General features: G+C 43.1%; 1 long non-coding RNA gene across 1 annotated transcript in view; it reads left to right on the top strand.

Annotated features, from left to right (window-relative positions):
* The first annotated feature begins 2,617 nt into the window (after positions 1–2,617).
* Positions 2,618–22,451, top strand: part of LOC116084826 — a 60,486-nt gene continuing 40,652 nt past the window's right edge. The window contains exon 1 of the long non-coding RNA XR_004116275.1: positions 2,618–2,973. This is a non-coding gene — a long non-coding RNA (uncharacterized LOC116084826). The remainder of the gene's footprint in view (positions 2,974–22,451) is intronic.

Raw genomic sequence — 22,451 nt, 5'->3', positions numbered from 1 at the left:
CTCCAAAAGAACAACAACAACAAAAATATCTTTCTTACTTCCCTTTTTAGAAAGGCTCCTGTGGGATGTGCTCATTAAAATGAAGATGTAAATCAAGAATTAGGAAGACTTAGGAGGTAGGAATCATGGCTTCTAATTAGAAGTATAAGAAGGAAGTTTGACAATCAGCAAGATGACATTGAAGGAATGCATGAGGAGAAACTTCTCATCCAGACATCTAGGCCAGAGGTAACTTTGCATGGTGGAACTGAGAAGGGAAGGGTTATGCACGAGAGACAAACCTGAGTGGTAGATGTATTGAGGTTTTGACTATTTTTTGGAAACATCTGAATTAGAATAGAGAATTATAAATTGGAGGAAAAATTCATGTGTGTAAAATATGTGCACCAAGAAAAATATAATATGCTGTACTAAACTATAAGGTATAGAAATGTATTTATGTATGTATTTATATATGTGCTGAATAGTTTAGGCAGTGATCATGGTACCATGACCCAGGGAAGGAGGGAGGTAAGTTTGGAGAAGGGACATTTATAAATCTCATTAGGGATAAGAGGAAAAACTAAGATTTCATTTTCTGTAGTAGTAAGACTAAAAAATTTAATAATTACAGGACTGAAGAGATGGTTCAGTGGTTAAAAGAAATGACTGCTCTTCCAGAGAGGACCTGGGTTTGATTGTCAGCAATCACATGGTGGGTCACAAATATTTGCAAGTCCAGTTCCAGGGGATCCAATTCTCCTGGCCACTGTGGGTACTGCATGCATGTTGTATACAGACGTACATGCAGGCAAAACACCTATACATGTAATATTAAGTAAAATACAAATTAAAAACAATTAGTACTGGGGATAGAGAGGGAGAAAGGAGTCTGGGAGAGAAGGGGCCAAGAGTAAGAGAGTAAGATCAAGAGTCGGGGTGGGGGGACAGCCTTTTTATAGTAAGCCAGGCATACCTGGCTGTTGCCATGTAATTGTGGGGCAGAGCCTAGAAAGGATGCCAACAGATGAGGCTTAGTTGGTAGAATAGGTTCCAAGAATGCACTAGGCTCTGAGTTCAGTACCCAGAATGTCAGGAAACCAAGTATAGTGGCACATAACTCCAGCCCTCAGGAGGTGGAGTTAGGTGAGATCCGAAGTTCAAGTCATCCTTGGTTATAGAATGACCTGGAGACCAGTTTTGAACACACTAGAGACTATTTAAAAAGATGATTTTCAAAGTAACTACTAATTTTAAAAAAGGTAATTACAGATTTTTTTTTTAAAAATTAGCAATTATTTGTGTGAGCCTGTGTGCACACCACATATGCATGCATGTGTGTGGTCATAGGACAACTTACTAGAGTTGGGTTTTGGGGTTTAAACTCAAGCTTCCTTTCCTAGTGAGATGTTATACCAGCCTAATTACAGAAATTTTTAAAAAATGTAAACCTTATATATGTATTTGAGCTTAGAAGTTGTGCTTATTTATCTGATTAAGGAACTAGGAGTGTTTATTACCCAGTTGGCTATTAAGAGTATCAGCTACAAGTAGGTTTTTGTTTTTTTTTAACTTTTATTGCATTATAATGAGAAAAGTTACATGATTTCAATTTATCTGAATTTGTTAACATTTAAAAACATATTTTAAGTAAATAGAATTACATTCTTGTTTTCTTTTTGTACCCCAACTCCTCCCAGAGACCCCCCTTCAATACCTACAATATCTTTTTGTCATATTCTTTAAAATTTATAAAATATTATAACAATAAAAATGAGTATTATAAAAGTTGTTTGATATAAAACAACAATCAATTTAACAGTCTTATGTAGATGCTCGTCTACGGCAATATTGAAAATACGTTTTTCTCAATATAAATTTTAAATAACTCAAAATGTATTAACTGTATATTTCAAAGTAATACATCACTACTAATATTTTCTTAAATGAACATAAATATATAAAGTGTTTTTGTTTGTTTTATATTTAGTATAGTTTAAAATCTTGGCTCTTACTGTGGTAACTTGATACAAGAGTTTACAAGTAGGTTCTTGAGGGTCAGTGGCTCAATGTGCTTGCGACTACGCATGATGACCAGAGTTTAATCCTTGGGACTCACATAGTGGAAGGAAAAAAACAATTCCTAAAAGTTGTCTTCTGACTTCCACATGTGGGTACGCACAGACATACACACACACACACATACATGCACACACACACACACTAACAAAATGTGTAATTAAAATATAAGTGCTGTCTCGAGACATAGTCACCTTTTATTTTAAAGATGTGAGAAGTCCAAGACAAATTATAAGCTCAGATCCAAGGAGATGCGGGAAGATGGAGTGTACAGCAAAAGAGGAGGGATTCATGCTGCACAGATGGCATCCTATCCAGAAGAGGAATGAACTTTAAAACAACTGCCTGGGGAAGGAAAGCAGGTCTAGATCGAGAACTATTTTGGTTTTGGAGACAGAGGGAGATTATCCAAGAGACTCCCTTTCTTTTCAGAATTGGATGTAAAAATGCCTCAGGTAGAGTGGAGGTACCTCATTGCTCGGGAGAAGGCCCATAGAGATTGTGGAGTGTGGAATCTTGCTATGGAACACTAGGGAAGAATGCTGACTGCAGAATGAGCAGAGGCTAGACCAGCTGAGATCAAGATCTGCATGCTGGAAATGGCTACTAGTTGTGTGAGCCCTGCCCTCCATCCTGGGGAACATGGAGCTTGGCTTCTTGGCCTCTAGATGAACTTAAGCACAAATGCAGGATGTGGCAGAAGAGGGTGGGAGCCCAGGGGGCAACATTCTGCTGGTTTGGCCTGGTCTAGATGAGGTGGATCTGAAGCAAGAATATGAACAGCCTAGGACAAGAGGCACCTAGGGCTTGGCACTCTGGGAAACTACAGTAGGTTGGATAAAGGGCGTGGCTGCTGCCAGGACAGGGTGTTTCCCTGGAGGAAGGCCCTGAAGTCTGAAAGTCAAAATTTTGAAGGTGAGTTAATTGTCGTGTAGACAAGTGATTTGGGGACATGAGAGCTGGGAGGATTGTCATCATGGTGGCAGTGTATAGGGCTGGCATAAAGATGACTGGCTACTTGATAGTGTATAGTGAGTGTTGTGGGGTTTTCTAGGGTAGACATGGATGCTATGAGGAGAGTCAGGGAGGAGAAAAGCCAGACATCTTGAGTGCAAAAGGGAAGGGCTCTGCAGATAGTGAAAAGCCACAGGTCTCAGGCCTAGTGGAGGAGTGTGGGACATTGTAGTGTCATTTTAGAGGACCATGGGGGGAGCCATGACCTTGGAAGAATACCAGCTTTTTAGTTCAGTCACATTGGCAGAAGAAACTTCTTTCTAAAAAGTTGTTTTCAGTCACCTATATTCATGCAGTGATGGGTTTCATGATGTTTCAGACATATATATGGTGGATTTTATAACATTTACTCCATTATCTTCTCTTTATGCCCTCTTTCCGACCCTCTTCCCTCTCTTCTTCTCTTTGTCTATCCCTTCTTCCCTCCCTCCTCTTTCTCCTTCCCTTCCTCTCTCCCTTCCCTCTCTCCCTTCCTTCATGTTACCCCTTCTTTATTCCTTCTAATGTTTTCCCTGGTGACCCAATGGTTTTAATTAGCATTGCTTCCATGAGCACAGGTAAGGAGCTATTTACAGGAGCATGAGCATCTTATCAATCCTTGCATCACTAAAGAAATGCTGTTCCCTCCCCATGAACCATTAACTGCTTATAGATCTTCTGGGGGGTTTCCACAATTGAATTATCATCATATTATCTTTCTCCCAAAACCCCACTTCTCAGAATCATAGCTGGATTAAATTTCTAGTATCTTAATACCCCCGCATAGGGTTTTAAACATCAGCATGAGTTTCAGACATTCTAGTATCATGAGGTCCCATTTATCAATTGTTGATCATAGAGCCTGACCCATTGGTGTTCTGTTTCAGGAAAGTTTCCCCAGTGCCCACAAGTTCAAGGCTCTTTCCCACTTTCTCTTCTATTTGATTCATTGTATTTGGTTTTATGTTGAGGTCCTTGATCCATTTGGACTTGAGCTTTGTGCAAGGTGATAAATATGGATCTATTTCCATTTTTCTACATACAGACCTCCAGTTAGACTAGCACCATTTATTGAAGATGCCTTCCTCTTCCTAAGTTTCAGAATTCTATAAGGAACACTAACCCAGATCTTTTTCAAATTATAACGGTTTCTTGTTTTATCTCTGCCTCTAACCTTATCCCTGTTAGATTCCTTAAGTACTAGTTAGACTTGTTTATAGTGTACTGGCCAGCTCTCTCACCCTTAAAAAGTCTTCCAATAGTTCTACTCTGACTATGGGCTCAAGTTTAACTTCCTCACAGCATGCAAATCCAAGCACTGACTTCTTTAGGTCTTTCTGCATTATCCTTTTCTCTATCAATACACTCCCATATCTAGAGAATGGTGCTACCCATAGTGGATAGGTCTTCCAAACTCAATGAAATTAAGATATTTTATAGGCATGCCCAGAGGCTTGTCTTCTGATGATTTTAGATTCCATCAAGTTGACAATCAACATCAACCATCTCATCTACCTTGGTTGGATGTACCTTTAGATAAATAAACTCTATCCTCATTAAATTGTTTTGTCAAGGCGTTTTTGTCACAGCAATAGAAAAAGTAACTACTATGCTGTCTGTGTCCCTCCCTTCCCTTCCCCTTCTCTACCCCTCCCCTCCCTTTCCTCTTTCCTCCTCCCTTTTCCTCCCCTCCCTTCTTCTTTCCTCTTCTTCCCTTCTCCTCCCCTTCCTTCCCCTCCCCTCCCCTTCCCTTCTCCTCACCTCCCTTCCCTTCCCTTTCTTCCCTTTCCATTCCCTTCTCCTCCCCTCCCCTCCCTTCCCTTTCCTTCCCTCTCTTCCTTTCTCTTCCCTTCCTTCCCCCTTCTTCCTTGTTTCATGGTCATCTTTCAGTATTACAAAGGCATCTCTTCTGCATTTTCTGTCCTGGTTGGACTCCTTCTCATACAATGTTTTCCTGCCTCCTTGGAAAAAAAGAGTGATACTTATTTGCCTGCCCATCTTTGAATAATTCTCACTCATTCCTTAGGATTCACTTTAGGGAAAGATCATTCTTTGGAATCTTCTTGGGCCACAATTTTGAGTCCTGCTAAGTTCATGTACTTAGGATCACTGGCATCTAATGATCAGAGCAAGGAGTGTGGAGGGAGACTGACCTAGGTACATTGATTTTAATTTTGACCCCTCGTTTTTGTGACTGGAGATGATATGTTAAGTTACAGTGATGTCACAAGGATCATCTTGTTGTGTAGGTGGTACCATGTATGTAGTTGTCACTCAGTAAACACAGCAGCTCATTAATGGAGGAATCAGTCCTTTATCTTCCTAGGGATTTGTTTTCATCCTCTTCTAATGGGGTCCTCATTATATTGGCAGAATATGAGTCTCTTTTGAGGGGCTGTGTAGATGACGATCATAAGTGGAGGCATTCCATGGAGCATCTATCTGTATTGAATCTGCTTGCTCAGCAAGGGTGTTTGAAAGAGTAGGGTGCTCTGTTACCCCTTCCTGTCTCCTGACCTATTTTCTCCTCTTTTACCCAATTCTTGTTCACAGGAAACTCCACCCCTCCTCATGGGAAATGTAAAGTACCTCCCACTTCCCTTGTCCTGGAGCTTTACATACTTGAGAATCTCTTGCTGATGGAGTTGTCCCACCCTTTTTTTCATGGCTGTCTCTAGTATATGGAAGATGGGGGAGAGAGAGGATGGGCAAAGAAGTTGGCTTTCATGGTTATGGAAACTGTAAAGTCATATAGTCTTCCCAGTGCTTTTTAGAGACCCAGGAAAATTCTGGATGTAGTTCTGAGGCAGGGGAGTAGTGCAGAGGGTGAGGCCTTGAAGGCCTTACAGTATGCAAAGGCTGTAAAACATTGTATGCAAAACCCCGTTGGCAGGGAGGAAGGCTGGAAATGCTCAGGCTGTGATCATCCAGGACAGGCTGGAACTTGATACAAGTCTGGGACAGGGTTACTCCAGGATAGTCGAAGGCAACCCCTGACTTGCAATCACAGTAACAGAAAGTGTACAAATATGTAAATCATCCTAACACCGGTATAGTTAAACCCCATCCTTCCCAGAGCTTGACCAGAGCTTCTAAAACTTCCTCCCTGCTGCAGCCTGCTTCCCACTTCTTAGAAGCATGCTATTGATTAATCTCTACTGTAACTGCATGTCCCTGCTCAATTCTTTGGGGATACAGAACCCAGAGATCCTTGCATATGCTCATTGAACTCTGAACTCCAGTATCCTTTAATGTCAGTTCCAGTTCATGTCCCCCAAACTGAAAGCCAAGAGCAGAGATGGTCTGAAGTCTCAGCCCAAAGGGAGGAGGTGATAGATACCTCAGTTCAAGCATGTCAAACAGCAAATGAGGGTCTTTACTGTTTGGTTCCCATTGGATCAGATTAGATAGGATTATTACTGTTAAACAGGATGGTTCAAGAATCCCCCTGAGGGCGCCCACTCAATCTACTGACTGAGATTAAAATCTGATCCATAATACACTCAGAGATACATACCAGGACTCAACATGTAACTAGATTAGTCAGGTTTAATTATTTATGTATAGTTTTAAAATGTTATTTCTATGGAGGAGGAGGGGATGGACCTCATACCCCAGTAGCACTGTGTAGAACGAATTATCATGGCAGACAGCACACTTGTGGTAAGGTACAATCTCGCAACAGAATTCACAGCTCTTTCCTTTGGTCTCTGGTGTATAGAGGTTATATGCATGTGTTTTAGGGATGAAGTACAAGCCTCATAAACAAGATATCAACTCTGATATGTGAACCTTTGTCTTCTCCAAACCTGCATATCTTTTAGCTTGCACCCATGACCTTGGCCCTAGAGCAGGATAGTTTCCATTGATTAAGTTAGTATTAATTCATCTTAGCCCATCAAATGAAGCCCAAGCAGATAGATTAGGGTGAGTCATATCCTCATAAACCATCTTTTTTCATCTGTAGTAGGTATATTTGTATTGTGGTAGTTTTTCAGAAGTTTTGATATGTTTTCTTTATTTAAAGTGTGTTATTGATCACTCTCAAAAGGTAAATTTACTAACTATGTACAAAGTTCTCTAATATGACTTGCTACAGTATAAAACCCATGTTCTTGAGGCTGGAGAAGTTGCTCAGTAGTTAAGGTTGCTTGTTGTATTTCCAGAGAACATGAGCTCAGATCCCAGTATCCATGTTGGATGACTCATAATAGATCATAACTTCAGTACTAGGGGATTTGACATTCTTTTCTGGCCTCTCCATGCCACTCACATGGCATATACATACACACCACACACACAATAAAAGCAATAGTGATAGTAATAGTAATAGTAATAATAAAAACCAATCTGTTCTTCCCCAAATCTTAAAATCTATGCCTTCTATGACTTGTGAGCCACTATGTGCATGCTATGTCCTCTGGAAGAACATCCATTGCCCTGAACTGGTGACCCAAACCTCTGAAGCCCCCATCCTTCACAGCAAGCAAGGGTTTCACCACATTTCCCTCATGGGTTTCCAGGCCAAGACTGAAACATAGACCTTGTTTCCTGTCCATGGCTATTTAGAGAGTTGTGAGCACTTGATTTTTTTGTTGTAGTTTCTGAGCATGTCTGGTTAGACATGTGTAAGGTGAAAGAAAAGTTGCGGAGTAAGTTGTTTTTTAATTTGAAGAGTCAGGCCAACATTGACACCTCATTTTATCATAAGCACAGGCACAGGCTGACTGTTGCCTGGCTCTCTTCACAGCATCCTACAAGATCCTTCCTGTTTTCTCTAAGGCACAAACTGTCTGTGTTTATATTTGGGGGCTCCTTGGTGACCTTTCCCCTATTTTCTCTTTATTCCTCTCTTTCTCCTTCATTCTCATTTATCAAAAGATTCTGAAATTCCTCTAAACCATACAAATGTAGAAAGCGTGCCCCCTCAGTTCTACAAAGAAAAATGGCTTGTGTCTTCCTCTTAGAGGGACCTTCAGGGTATAGAACCTGACTGGATGCTGGGTCTTGTAAGCTGTGCAAAAGATGAAAGCAATGATGAGTTTGTGCTCCGGGCCCTTCTCCTCCCAGACTGCAACCTTCTCATTGGATGACTCTGGATTGCCTTGGACTGATACACAAGAGTTAATGAGCTGTGGTAAATATTTTTGGAATGGGTCAACTGATTTCTGTAGGCTTGGCTGTGTGCTGGAGTCAGGCTTCTTTGAGCATGGTCAGATCCACATGAGGGTCTGAGAAAAGACAGGTGACTGGAAGCCGTCAGCACATTTACAGGCGTCCTGGCCAGCACACTGTGTAAGGAAGTAGACTTCCAGGGCTCCCCATCCCTGACAGAGGGGGTCAGGCCAGTTGAAGGTGAGGTACACGTAGGTCTGTTTCTCTAGAACCTTCTGGAAGATTCCCAGGCAAGCCTTCAACTGGAGATCTGTCTCTCTGGGAGTATTTTGTTATTTGATGATGCATGGACAAATGCTGGAAGGCCCAGGTGAAGCCTTTTGTAATGCGGTTTGTGGCTTGGTCGTTTGCTCAAATGTCTACGGTCCCTGTGTGGGCACAGAGCAGAGTAAAACCCTATCACAAGCAGTCTAACACGCTGACTTGTTACTGGCCTGTGGCCTTGGTAGGATAGTTCATCTGTAAAAGGACTGGATTAGTTCTTGCTGTTACAAAAGCACTTGACTAAAACATCGGAAGGAGGAAGGCATTAATTTGGCTCACAGTTTGAGGATACAGAATGTCATGGTGGAGAAGTCACAGTAAGCAGGCTTAGGAGGCAGCTGGTCACATGGCTCCTACAGTTGGTAAGTAGAGAGAGGTGAACGCTGCTACTCAGCTCTTGCTCTCATGTATTATTTATTTATCTGTTTAGTCCAGGACCCTAGCCCAGTGAAAGACGCTTCCCAATGCAAAGTCAGACTTTTCCACATCAATTAATCAAAACTCAAAACTCTCTCATAGACAAGGCCAGCAAGTGGTCTCCTACATGATGCTGGACTCTGTTAAGCTGACATTCAATATTAGCCATCACTAGGTCATATCTGGACTAGAAGATGGCATTTAGCTCCAATATGCTGTGAGGTTTCTGAGATTCCTTAAATACTTAAGGCTGACTTCTAGAAAACATTTTTAACTCATGGTTAGGTCAGAGAGACCAAAGCTGTAAGGTTCTAGCTCCAGGGATAGCTCAGTGGTAGTGTGGTTTCCTAACATTCATGAGCCCACCCTCTGGGTTTGGCTCTGAGCTCTTAGGGAACTTCTTTGCTTTTGGCTGAATGAGATCATAACTGTTCATAACAGTGCTATGCTGTTGCACACACACTGTTGAGGACTGAGATGGGCTCTCAAAGGCTTCATTTATGATACCTACATGGTGAGTCAGCCAATGTGCTTTGTTAGGTCATTGGGCTTTTGGACTAAAATGTTGTTACAATGACTATTGCTATTTCTGGTGTTATACTTGTAATTGGTCTCTGATGTTTATCTCTCTAATAGTAGGGTGGGGAAGAAGAAGGTACCAAAAGAATCTTCTTGAACGGTTATAGTCATGTGAGCACCACCCTTCTTCTACCCTGTTTGATACCCACTATTTAACAGGTACACCGTGCTCCAGGCAAACCTGTCTCTGCCTCCAACTCTCCATCCCGTTTAATAGCCAGCTAACAACCAGCTGAACTTACTCCTGGTAAACTTTACCTGAACTCACTCTGTGTGAATTCACTTAAAGGGCACACTAAAGGGTTCACAGCTCTTCTCTGGGGTCAGGTTGTCTTGCCAGTTAATGTAAGTGCTCAACAACATACAGAAATAAACACTTTCAGTGCAGCTTAGGTTATTAGTGAAAGTTAAATTTGATGGGTTATTAGAAAGTCTGGATAGTTGGAGGGAGCTGGTTTCCTCCAGCTAGCAAATCCATTGCCCTGGAGAAGATTTAAAAGCAGCGCTGAAGACACCAAAAAAGAGCATGTGCTAAGACTTAAAACACCCTGAGAGAGCTTACTTTCACAACTTCAAAAAGAATTGTGACATCATTTTCACTATGGAAACAAAAGAACCACAGGAGAAGAAGAAGAAGGACAAAAGGAAGGAGAGAGAGAGGGAGAGGAAAATGGCAGGTTTTGGTGAGTCTATCTATGGTATGGTGGTAGCTCATACACAGTCATAGACTTTAGGCAACAGAACACAGGCGTAGGAGTATTTGAGTCAGTGGCTTACTTCTCTAAAACTTAGGTATAGTCAGTATAGTTATAACTATACTTGCAGTTGACTTGCAGTTTGTTTATTTTCTTCTAGTTCTTCTCTCTCCCTCTTTCTCTCCCTCCCCCTCTCTCATTTCTCTCTCTCTTGCTCATTTGTGTGTGTGTGTGTCTGTGTGTGTATGTACAAGTGTCCATAGAGTCTTGAAGACATCAATTTCCCTGGAGCTGGAGTTACAGAAAGTTGTGAGACTTCCTGAGTTAGCAACATCCTGTCTGTCCATTGGTCACTTAACTCTTGTGGCACTTACCTCTGCTTTGCTATGGGGCCTGGGGAAGGTCTTCCACAGGCTCTAGTGGAGGACTTGTAACTGACTCAGCCTGGAGTCACTGAACAGTAGCTGGTTCCTGCTCATGAGAACTCCCTATTTCTTCCACTCTCTGCCTGTGTTTATCACAGAGGGGGATGTGACAGTAGGTGCCAATGTCTCTCTCACGACCAGAGGCATGTGCTCTGGACCATCTTATTCTGAAAAGGAGATTTCATGATGACTTTTATAGAGAAACGCCAGCCATTTCTGACTTCCCTTCTCAGGGAACGCAGGGGAATATTATGGAGCCTGTGCTTCATTAGTTACATACCTTTAGCATTCCTCAGTGACCAAAACATTTTTATAGACATCTCAGCAAGTCTTCCTGAAGGTGTTTCTCTACATGTGTGACACAGAGCGGTCAACCGAGCCAAAGGGAAATAAGGGTACTTCAAAACAGAGAACCAAACTAGCACCACGGCATGTGGTTTGCATAGAAACAAATACAGAATACTTAAATGATGTTTATTTGTATGTGTGTATGTGGGGGGCACCCGTGCCGCAGCATGCATAGAGATTCCAGAGGGCAGCACGTGGGAGTCAGTTTTCTCCTTTACTGTGTGGCTCTAGGAATCAAACTCAGGTCTTCAGTGTGTTTCTTCACCGGGCCACCTCACTAGCCCCGATAGAATAATCTGAAAACATTCCTCTCTAGTTTGTTTCCTAAGGCAGAGATCACCTAAGAACATCTGGTTTTGCTTAATGAAAAGGAATCATACTGCAACCTCAGTCAATTCAACTTGGAAGTAAGAAACACGAGAGGGGCAGAAGTTAAAGGCCTGAGAATCCTGCCTTGGAGGGGCAGTCCTTCCAGCCCATTTTCCTTTATGTTTGGGTGCCACCATGATGCCTGGGTCAGGCGAGCTGAGCTTCCTAAGGATATGGTATTATTGCATCTCTGGGTTCTGCTTGTGCAGAGCTATAGGTGTCTCTCTTTCAGTCACATTACATGTTCTGGGCAGGTCCACTGGGGACCCTGTAGCCATGTTCCTGTCACCTTCACTTATGCTGCTGGGAGGACAACGTCAGTGTGGACAGGGGTGCCTACACTCCAATTACTACTGCTTTCAGGTCAATAGCAGGAACTGATCACATGTGCTTGCCCAACCACTGGCCACCATTATATGACGTCCATTTTATTAAGAAAAAGATGATTGCTTGAAACAACTTTCCAAACTTTTTCCAAAATTTTGAGGAATTGCATGGAATTTACAAAATTATATTTCTTTTCTTTAGTCTGCTGTTCAAAATCTTGAGTGATGTCGGTTAGCTTGCCAATAGTTCATTTTGCTGTTACATTGATCCACAGTGTCCGACAGGAGTGTTATTACTTTTCTTCTCTTTGGATTCTTCCATGAGTGGCGACCTGCCAATGTTACATGCTCACCCTCAGTTACTTATTTGGCATTTGTGTTTGGAAGGAGACCTGGACACCATTGTGGAAAACCATCTTCTCTCTTGAGAGAAAGATGCCTGCAGGAACTGGCCTGTTCTTCCTGTTTCTGATGTTGGGGTGTATGCCTGGTCCTGCTGTGATGACCATCATTCAGATTTGCCTAGGACTGAGGGACATCCAGGGGTGTGGGATGTCTGGTCAAACCTGGGAAATTTTGGAATCCAGGACTTGGAAAGCCCGTTTGCTTCATATAAGAGCTTCACTCCTGGCTGTGGTATCCATCACTAATGAAGGTAATCTCTTATTCACCCAGTTAAAGATTTTATCTCAAAATGGAGGCTATCAGGATCAGGAACAATAAGAAGTCCTATGGGACTTCTTAAACCTGAACCTTGGGATTAGACCTCCTCCCAAAGATCTCACCATGGGTTGACTTGGAATGAGTCCAGGTTTGAAGCAGCACTCCTCCAAAGTAAACATCTCCAGGGGACTACTAAGTTTGGTCTAGTGGAGGTCAGGGATCAGCATTTATTTATCTATTTGCCTTCTGTAGTGTAATTTCTCCAAAGTCCAATAATGTTTAGATAAGCATTCCCTTGATGATTAAGGGTAGGGACATCAGATCAAAGCAGAGGCAGAAGATCCGGGCTGAGTGGAAATGAGTCAAGCAGGATGAGGACAAAGGCTGGGGACACCCATATCACACCAAGGTGGGCCTAGGTGGTGGGGCAAGTCACGGGGGACACTTTTGTTTGCTTGGTGAGTAAGGTAGCCATGACACAGTGGATACTGTGGGTGGCTTTACTTTGTATAAGGAGAATGGCAAGAAGCAGCAACAGCTAATCTAAGATTCACGATAGCTGTTTAGACCAAAGAATCATCACAGAAGTTTTCTTTCACTTAAATGTCTCCATACCTTGGGTAAAACAAGCATAAAAAGAAACAGAGACTCCTCTGGTGAAGTGAGGACATCCTAGCCTCTTCTGCTCCACATATTTACTTACCAGTCATTGTCATGAATAGGGTCCCTTGAATTATTACTATGGCTGGTGTCCAGTTGCTTTGAATAGACCACTGCAATGCTTACAGTTACAATATCGAACAACTAGCACAGTGCAGGCTTTGGCCAATCAGAACAGAATCTAGTCCTACATGTACTCGAATATGCAAATTACCTTGTTAGCATCTCTCTTCAGGGAGTAAGGATTCCTAAATTCTGTCATTTAGATTCTCCCAATTGACCTATTGTCTGGAACATCAATCTTCTCAACTTCTTTTTTCTTTTCTTTTTCCTTCTAATGTAGAACTTCTCAGACGATAGTATTCTAAGGATCTGTTACATAAGATCTGGAGAATTGGGGGCCCTCATGCAAGCTGTTGAGGCTGTCCAGAGCCTGGACCTCAGAGCTAAGGGTCCCTTCTTCCCTGGTTTCCTTCTTTTCTAAGGAGATTCACGGTGACTGCACTGACTTCTAGCTGTCTTTCTATTCTGTGATTTGCTCCCTAAGGGTTGACACTGCTAACATTATGTGGCATTTTGAGGTCATCCAACCTGACTTGGGCCATCAGCTAACATCTTTGTGCTTGCAGTGAGCATTGCTGAAAGGAACCTCTCTCCACCTGAGATAAGGTTCAGGGAACAGGCTTGGTCTCACAGTCTTGTGTGCAGAGTGGTCTTTTCCTCCTTTGGGGTTCTACCAATGGAACAAAGATGGAGGGAAGTTAGCCCATCTCCCTTCCTTACCCTCCACCTTTCTGGAAGGTGGGAATGAAGCAAAAATACTTTTGTTCAGAACAGAAAGTCAGGGCAGAGTTGGGTTATCTTCCCTTTGGCCCACTTCACCAACTTCACAAGAATGTCTTGATGTTTCTTTAGGGGACAACTCACCAGGACTACTATAGCCTCTGGTCCACGTCACTATCTAAAGCAGGTCAGGTTTGGTGACTTTGGTTATGTCCATAAGCATGCTCTCATATATGGGGAATGCATCGGAGCTTCTCCCTAGTCGGAGGACACATCTCAGACAGGACCTCTGCAGACAGATGGAGCTGGATACAAATATGTTTTGTCTGCATGTACCACATTTGTTGTACACATTGTGCATCACATGTGTGCAGTACTAACAGAGGTTAGAAGAGGACATTAAGTCCTCTGGAACTAGAACTGCAGATGATTGTGAGCTGTCACCCATGCTGGGAACCCAGCTTGGATCTTCTACAAGAGCAACAGATGCTGATAACCACTGAGCTGCCATAACCACTGCTAAGTAGTTCTAAGATAATATTTTATAATGACATTCACTCTATTCTGTCATGTATGTTGATTGCATGTAGCCTTCATTATCATCTTCCTTTTCCTTGCTAGTCCTCTTCCTTTTCTGAAATGGTTTCCTTTTTTATATTGATGGTGCATATGTGTGTAAAATCTAGGATTCATGTATGAGAGAAAACATGATCAGGTGATATTTGTCCTTTTGAGTTTGGGTTGTTTTACTTAATATGTTGATTTCCAGCTCTACCCACTTCCCAATGGATGACATTATTTTATTCTTCTGTAAAAAAGAGTTAATTGCCATCACACACACACACACACAAGTCCCATAGAAATATACTTCACATTTTCTTTTTCTATTCATCTGTGTCTAGAGCTCTGGGCTGATTTATAACTTGGCTATTATACTGTGGTCTTTTCTATGTTGCCACTGTCTATCAGTATTCTTAGGGTCTAGAAGAAGCCTAAGGATTGCTCCCAACTTCAGCATAACTGAAGAGAAGCAACTTGCATAAGATAAGAAGTCTTGGAAGACCTCCAAGCCAATGGGAGACAGGATCATCCAAACTGCTTGTGTTGTTGGAACTCAGAGCAATGCTCCAGGCATGGGAGTTGCTAGCTATGGTTTCTAAGATAAGATGGACATGAGCTTCCCCTTGAAGGATCTGTGAGGGCAGAGTAGTGGATTGGGATGGGAGGGTAAGACGTTAGGGGTGGAGGTGGGCAGGGGAGGTTGGGTGGGTGTGAGGGAAGTAGATTAGGAATCAGCCTGCTGACAGCCAGTGATCCTTTGAGGGCCTTCAGGGAGCAGGCTGAGAAGCTAAAGATGAGCACAAAACAGGAAGCAAGTGGGAGTGTATGGGGTGCATGGGGTGCATGGGGCAGTAGTGTGTTTAAAGAAGGCTTCTGTGGTTTAGTGAATATTCTTGCACAACCTAAGGGTTCAGAGAAGCTAATAGTTTAGCAATTACCTTGATGAGCCTGCTCAGTAGACTCCATTCTTCGTCCCAGATGGATTATCTTTTCCTGATTTACTGGGGCAGCCATGATGATGATCACAGGGGTGAAGCTGGTATTTTTCATAGCTCTTCCCTATGTACAGGTTCTGAACAATCAGAAAGCATGTGGCCCTGTGTGGGAGTTGGTGCCTGAGCTGATCTAAGTGCTAACTGTTAGTTCTGTATCATAGTTAGTGTGAGTGGATGTAGGGGGAAGGTTTGGGGTATAGATATTAGAGCATTGAGGTTATAAGTTTTTTTAAACCAGAGAGTCAGGAAATTGAATGGAGGTGTGCTGCAGTGGGGGATGAGGAGCTGGGGGTAGCTACTAGAAAGTCCCAGATGCCAGTAAAGCAAGAATCTCTCAGGACCCAACGGGGATGGCATTAACTGAAATACCCCCCAAAAGGGGAGAAACAACCTGTAGGGACTATATCCAGAGGTTAGCCATGACCCCCGGTTGAGGGATGGGGCCTCCCATCCATCTCAAAAATATTAAACTAGAATTGTTCCTGTCTAAAAGAAATATGGGGACAAAGTGTGGAGCAGAGACTGAAGGAAAGGTCATCCAGACTGCCCCACCCTTCCCATATACAGACACCAAACCCAAACACTATTGCTGATGCCAACAAGTGCTGGCTGACAGGAGCCTGATATAGCTGTCTCCTGAGAGGCTCTGCCAGTGCCTGACTAACACAGAGGCAGATGCTCACTGCCAACCGTCAAACTGAGCATGGGGATGCCAATGGAGGAGTTAGGGGAAGGACTGAAGGAGCTGAATGGGTTTGCAACCCCATAGGAAGAACAGCCATATCAACCAAGCATACCCCCAGAACTCCCAGGGACTAAACCACCAACCAAAGAGTACACATGGAGGGACCCATGGTTCTAGCTGGACATATAGCAGAGGATTGCCTTATCTGGCATCAACGGGATGGGATGCCCTTGGTCCTGTGGAGGCTCAGTGCCCCAGTGTAAAGGAATGCTAGGGCAGTGAGGTGGGAGTGGATGGGTAGGGGAGCATCCTCATAGAAGTAGGGGGGGAGGGGATGGGATAGGGGGTTTGTGGAGGGAAAACTGGGAAGGGGGTAACATTTGAAGTGTAAATAAATAAAATAACCAATAAATAATTTCTAAACCAGAAATTGAATCTTGTTTAAAAACATTTTGCTATATTTTAGTGTGTGTGCATGTGTGTGTATTCATGTGCCACTGTGCACAGGTGGAAGTCAGCAGACAATTTGCAGGCATCAATTCTCTCCTTCCACTCTGTGGGTCCTGGGGATCAAACTCAGGTCATTAGGCTTGGTGGCAGTCACCTTTACTGACTGAATGTTACCCTTTGAAGAAGTGAGTTATAGTATATCCTTATTTTATTTTTCTTTTATCACCATGAGCACATTTATATATTCTTACTTGTAGCAGAGTTATACCGAAGATGTCTGCTTGGGCAGTCTTGTTCATAATTAGTAATATTTTTCCTCATTTTGTGGCTGACAGTAGACTGTAGAGAGGCCAAAGGATACATTCTAAATCATACAGTGAGTCAAAAGGAGAAACAATAGCTCTTCTGTCCCTTGGTTGGTAGCCCCTATTTTCGTCCTGCTTACAGATTTCCTGAATTCATATCTTTTTGGTTTGGATGAGAATTGGGAAAGATGACAGAGCTAGAGAGTAAAGAGAAAATCCCAGAGTAGTGCGCTAAACATGATCACCTGCAACTAATAGCTAAGTAGGTGACTCCAGGTCTGCCAGAGACCTGAAGCCCTGGGAGGCGGTGACAAAGCTTCTCATGGGCTCAACATGTTACCAGCGAGTGGAAGGGCTAAACTCTTCTTGTAGGTCTGCTGCAAGGCAGCCATGGCCCTAGGGGCAAACCTAGCCTTCTGGAATGTTCTTCCTTGGAGGTAGTTATTCATCAGGTGCGGAGAAGTATTCCTGCACTTGGTAGGGGCCTGGGGATGTGATCACATATTGTCTATTTGCATCAAAGTTGCAGGGAAAAAAAAAGATGCATTATTGACAGCCCTGCCCCTGCCCCATGCATTTTACAGATAACCAGAGTTCAGATGGTGAGCATTTGGTCAGCAGAGGCAACTGTTTTCCCTCAAGTGGGTTTTTCCTTCTATGCCTTCCGGTGCTGAAGTGGATGCCCGTGCACTCCATCTGCATTTTGTGGCTATGTGCTGCTAAGATCAGTGGCTTTCATGGGGGTAGGAGCTGCTGGGGTATCTCACAGTTCTCTAGATCTAAGGCCTGCAGGAGCTTCCTAGCATTTGTCACTAGTAAGACATCTGGCATCTGGTCACTATGAAAATTTCTCCACTGTATGGCTCTTAGCAGTTTGAATCATCCAGGGAGAGGCCTTGCCTCGGGCTGCTCTTCCTACCCACAGTGTCCCTGAGTGCCTACTGTGGTCTCTTGTGTGGAGCAGGAGGTGACTCGGGGTCCCCATTATCTTGATTCTGTTTTCTTTTACTTCCTTAATCATTTCCTAAGAGTTGTCTCCTTGACCTGAGAAATATTAACTTCCATTTATACAACTTTGGGGCAAACATATCTCAGGGGTCTAGTGTTCTATCAGGGGAAAGTCAGCCTGGTGACACCCAACCAGGAGCCTGTGTTCCATGCTTTACTATGGTTTGCACATGGCCAGAAAATGTTTCATGTACTGGGATCTTGGAGCTTTACTCGCGTAGTGTTGAGAAGGAATGGTCTTTTAAGATGGAGGCTTTAGGTGGGAAGTTATGTATACTCCTGACTTTCTTATGAAAGGATTAATGCTGGTCTTGGGGTGGAGTTGGATCTACAGGAGTGGGTTGGTTTCTGAAGAAGAGTGAGCCTGGCTCCTCCCAACCCCTTTACTTCCTTTTATGTTCTATGATCTTTTTCTTTTTCCTTTTTCTTGTGTGTGTGTGTGTGTGCCCATATGCACTCACATGCAAATATATTTGCATGTATGTAGGCACATGTGTTTATAAGTACATGTATATGTAAATGCACATGCATGTAGAGGCCTGAGAATCATCTGCCATTGCTCTTCAACCTTATTCAGAGAGACAGGGTCTCTCAATCGAGCCTGGAGCTTGCTGATGTGGTTTAACCTTGCTAGTCTACTTGCTCTGGGAATCCCTTTTTTCCTCCTTCCAAGGCTGGAATGACAGGTGGGCCAGCATGCCTACCTGGCATGTACATGAGTTCTGATAACCTATATTCTGGTCCTTAGGCTTGGGCAACATGTACGTAACCACTGAGTCATCTCATCGGTCCTATATGATGCCTGTGACTTCTTTCTTACATGGAGTCCCACAGTATGATGCTGCCTTCCTTAAAGCATGCACTAAAAGCTAAGGTTAGCACTACACTCTTTGACCTCTGGAACTCTGAGTTAAACAACCTTCGGTTTGTGAAGTACTGAGCTACAGGTGTTTTGTTACAGCAGCACACAATGAACTAAGACCATAGCCAAATCCCTGGAAAATGGTAGCAGAATTTAGATTTGGAGCCAGAACATCCAAGTTCAAGGTCAAACTGTATTATGAACCTGTATTGGTGAGCATTAGCTAAGCCTGGAAAGTCACCCAGACCTTTGGGAGCTTCGATTTTCTCATTTTAAAATGAGAATGGTGATCCTTGTCTCCCTAGGCTTTCTGTAAAGATCAAAGATGTTGGCTGTTTGAAGCAGTACTTTAAAACCACCCAGAAGAATGTAATGTAGGTTCATTTATTTATTTTTTTTTCACTGCAAACAGAAATGCAGCTTTTGGACAAAAAAAGAGGTTGCTGACCCATCTGAGACCACTATGGTAAAAGTCTAGGATCTGTCTAGTTCCCCCAGGGTATAGTTGGGTCAATTTGGCTGCCCCTGAATCCATGATAATTTTTACGTTCTGCTGGGCAGCAGGCATCTGCTAAAGGTTACATAGGAGGAAGTGAATAAAGGAGCTTGGCTTGAGACACATCTGGAGGGGGATGGGTTGGTGCTGAGCTCTGGCCTTTCATTACAGGCTGCCTCCCTTTGTGTGCAAGACCTTCTTTAGGGCTCAGTGAGATGGAGCAGTGGTATGCATACAGTGTAGACAGAAGGTGGTGAGTGAGCTGTGCAGAAGCCAGGGTGGTATGGCCAAGGCTAGCTTGTAAGAAGGAAACGCCCAGTGTATTCTTGGGCATGTCCCATACCTGCAGTTAATCTTATTTCTGAGAAAGGTAAAATTACTCCACTCTCAGAAAGTGCCAGAGGGGAGCCATCTCCTAGGTTGGCTCAAGACTATGTCCCAGCTGGCATTTCGTTTAGGTTTTGCTTGGGCCCAAATCTACTCTACTGAGTTTGCTTTCTTTCCTGGTTCAAAGGGACATGGAGTCCATTTGAGGATTATTAACACTCATTCATCATGAACCGTGCGGCAGGGGTTTTTTAATCCAACAGCTGTTTCCTTCCCTGGGGTGGGGTGTGAGTGAGGTCCACCCTGAGAGTGGCTTACTTCTGCCCTTGTCACCGTCTGTGACCTGGATGATTACCTGTCCTCTCTGTACCCAGATCTTCAGCCCTAAAACATGACGTCCTTCCCATCTTAAAACTCCAAGCCAAGCAAAACCCTTCCTAACCACTCAGCTTCCAAACAGATTAAAAAAAAAAAAGCCCTTTGAAAAGAGGAAATTGCTTTTTATTAGGTGTAAGAACTAACAAAAAAGCACCCAACATCTCCATAGGCCTAAGAGTTGCCATGAACTGCTGACCCCAATCTATTAGGTTGGCAAAAATCCTCCCCAAGACACCAACCAAGCAAACTCAGGAGTTGACTTGTGCCACAAATAGACTTGCCCTAGAGATGTTTCCATATCCTCGGGAGAGTGCCAGGATCGCCTTAGGGGCATGTCCTTAGTAAAGGACATTCATTTGTAGACTCATAAAGTATGATGTTAGGAACCTTGAAGGGGAGAAGCATAATCATATGCTTGGGGAAATGAGGGAAATGCAGCTCAGAAAGGCAGCCCAAGTTAATGTAGGTCATTGGGAGATTTGGGATTGGTACCTGATAATTGACAGCAATGATCTTCCTACCAAGTCCCTGGAGGGTAGCTTCAGCTAGCTCCTACTGTCACTTGGTGGCACCGGAGAGTGCTTCTCGGAAGACCAGAGACAACTTTAAGGCTCCCAAGTGTTTGTTCTGAGAAAAAGAACAATGTTCTATGATGTATAATATTCCTGCTGCTAGGATTAGCATTTTGTACCATTCACCAAATCTTTCATGCTCCCCCTCACCCCCAAAAAGGTGGAGGTCATACAACCAGAGCTGGTTAACGGACTCCAGCAGAAATGAAGGAGAAAACAAATCTCATTGTGTTAAGTCACTGAGAAAATTATTCTTATTGTGGCACAATGCAGCTCATCTGGGTCTATGCAGCAGCCATCTTAGCAAGCTCACCCCAGAAAAGCTGAGTGCTTAAAGGTGGGATAACATCTCACCCAAGGGGCGAAGTTTTTCTCTCAACAGGGAGGCAGGGTAGCTAGTTCTGGTGCAGTCTTTGCATTCTGCAGGCTTTGGAGTCTGGTTGTAAGGGGGTGTTCATGGGAGACAACTATACGCTCTTGAGCAGTAGACCTAAACTCTTATCCCTTACCTCTTCATCTACAGTGTGGACAATGCAATAATGACTCTGCTTTTGTGTTGTGGAGTTCAGATAAGATGCACATGGAAAGCCTTAATCTTAGTGTCTAGTACTGAGTGAAACATTAATACGGAATGAAACTTGAGCCCCCCCTATGACTCTATAAAAGACATCGAACTAGGCTCTTAAGATGGCAGAGGAACAACCTTGACCTAAATCTTCAAGACATTTGTCACATCTTACACCACAGTAACTTAGCTGCACAGACATGGACGATAAATCACAGTTTACAAGCAGGGAGAATATGTGTCCCTTGTGTATTATACTTGAGAGCACTAAATCAGGGAACCCCAAGTGCCAGCATCTTCACTCCGGCTTCTGGAGTCTCCTGGGAAGTGCTGGAGGGTTCCTCTCAGAGAAATAGATTCAACTTTGGTTTTTGCACTTAGAAAGAGGCTGCTGCTGTGATCTCGGCTGTGTGGCGGGTAGCCTGAATAGAAGTTTTCAGCATACCTTAGGGCCATGGTTGAAATTAATGAGCACTCTTCCTTGGGAAGAGAACACATCTTACAAGGGAAAATAATAAAACACTACATAAAAGTCTGGTTCCAAATAAACGAATCACATACTTTGACTCTACTAACTGCCTAGAGAAATATTTATTAAAAAAAGAAATCAAGCGTTCTACTACTGTGGGCTGGTGCTGACTGGGGAGGGCGGGTGCAGGAAGGCAGGCCTAGGATGGCCACAGAATGTCACTTGCCTGATGGCTTATCCTAGCTTTGTCCTAGTCTCTTATTCCCTAGTAGGGGCTCTTAGGAATTCTTACAGGAAGGAAGGGGAAAGTACTGTGATAAGTGTCCTAGATTTTAAATTCTGGAACTAAGATTAAAGCTTGTATAATCTCCCCCTTTGTTTGTTCATTTGCATTTTATCCTTTCTCAATTCAATCACCATTTAAAAGAAGCAGCTTGAATGAGGAGTGAGTCCTCTATTCCTTTTCATGTAGGATAAGTTTTGAAGATGGTGTTATTTGGAGACGGGATGTTGCTACAGAATCTACCCGGCCATTAAATGATAACTCTCCTATCTCAGCCTCTCAAGTGCTAGGATTACATATATCACCGGCTGGGTGGTTAAAGAAAGAGATTTGCTTTATTTTAAGTTACGTGTATGTGTGTTTGTAAGTGGGCATGCTGGTGCCTAAAGAGATCAGAGTCTTCAGATCCCCCTTGGACTGGGGTGGCAGGTGATTGGGGGCAGTGAATCATGGGTACTGGCAACCAAAAATTGGGTTTTCTCGAAGAGCAACCATCAGTTTTAACCTCTAAGCTATCTCTCCAGCCTCCTGGGTGATTTTTATTCTTACAGAAAAAGTAGAAGCTGGGAAGTCGACTGCTCTCTACTCTAAGGTTGATTCTTGTTGTGTATTTGGTTATAGTGTTAACAGAATGACTGGTAGCCCTGCACATGAGCTAAGCTTAACTTTGGTATTCCTGCTTCAGTTTCTCCCTGAGAATTTTCATTGTTTAGCAATATATATATATATATATATATATA

The sequence above is a fragment of the Mastomys coucha genome, unplaced genomic scaffold (assembly GCF_008632895.1).
Source record: "Mastomys coucha isolate ucsf_1 unplaced genomic scaffold, UCSF_Mcou_1 pScaffold9, whole genome shotgun sequence".
In the NCBI taxonomy this organism is placed as follows: Eukaryota; Metazoa; Chordata; class Mammalia; order Rodentia; family Muridae; genus Mastomys; species Mastomys coucha.
The sequence above is the reverse complement of the archived record's forward strand: the minus strand, read 5'-3'. Positions and strand labels throughout refer to the sequence as shown.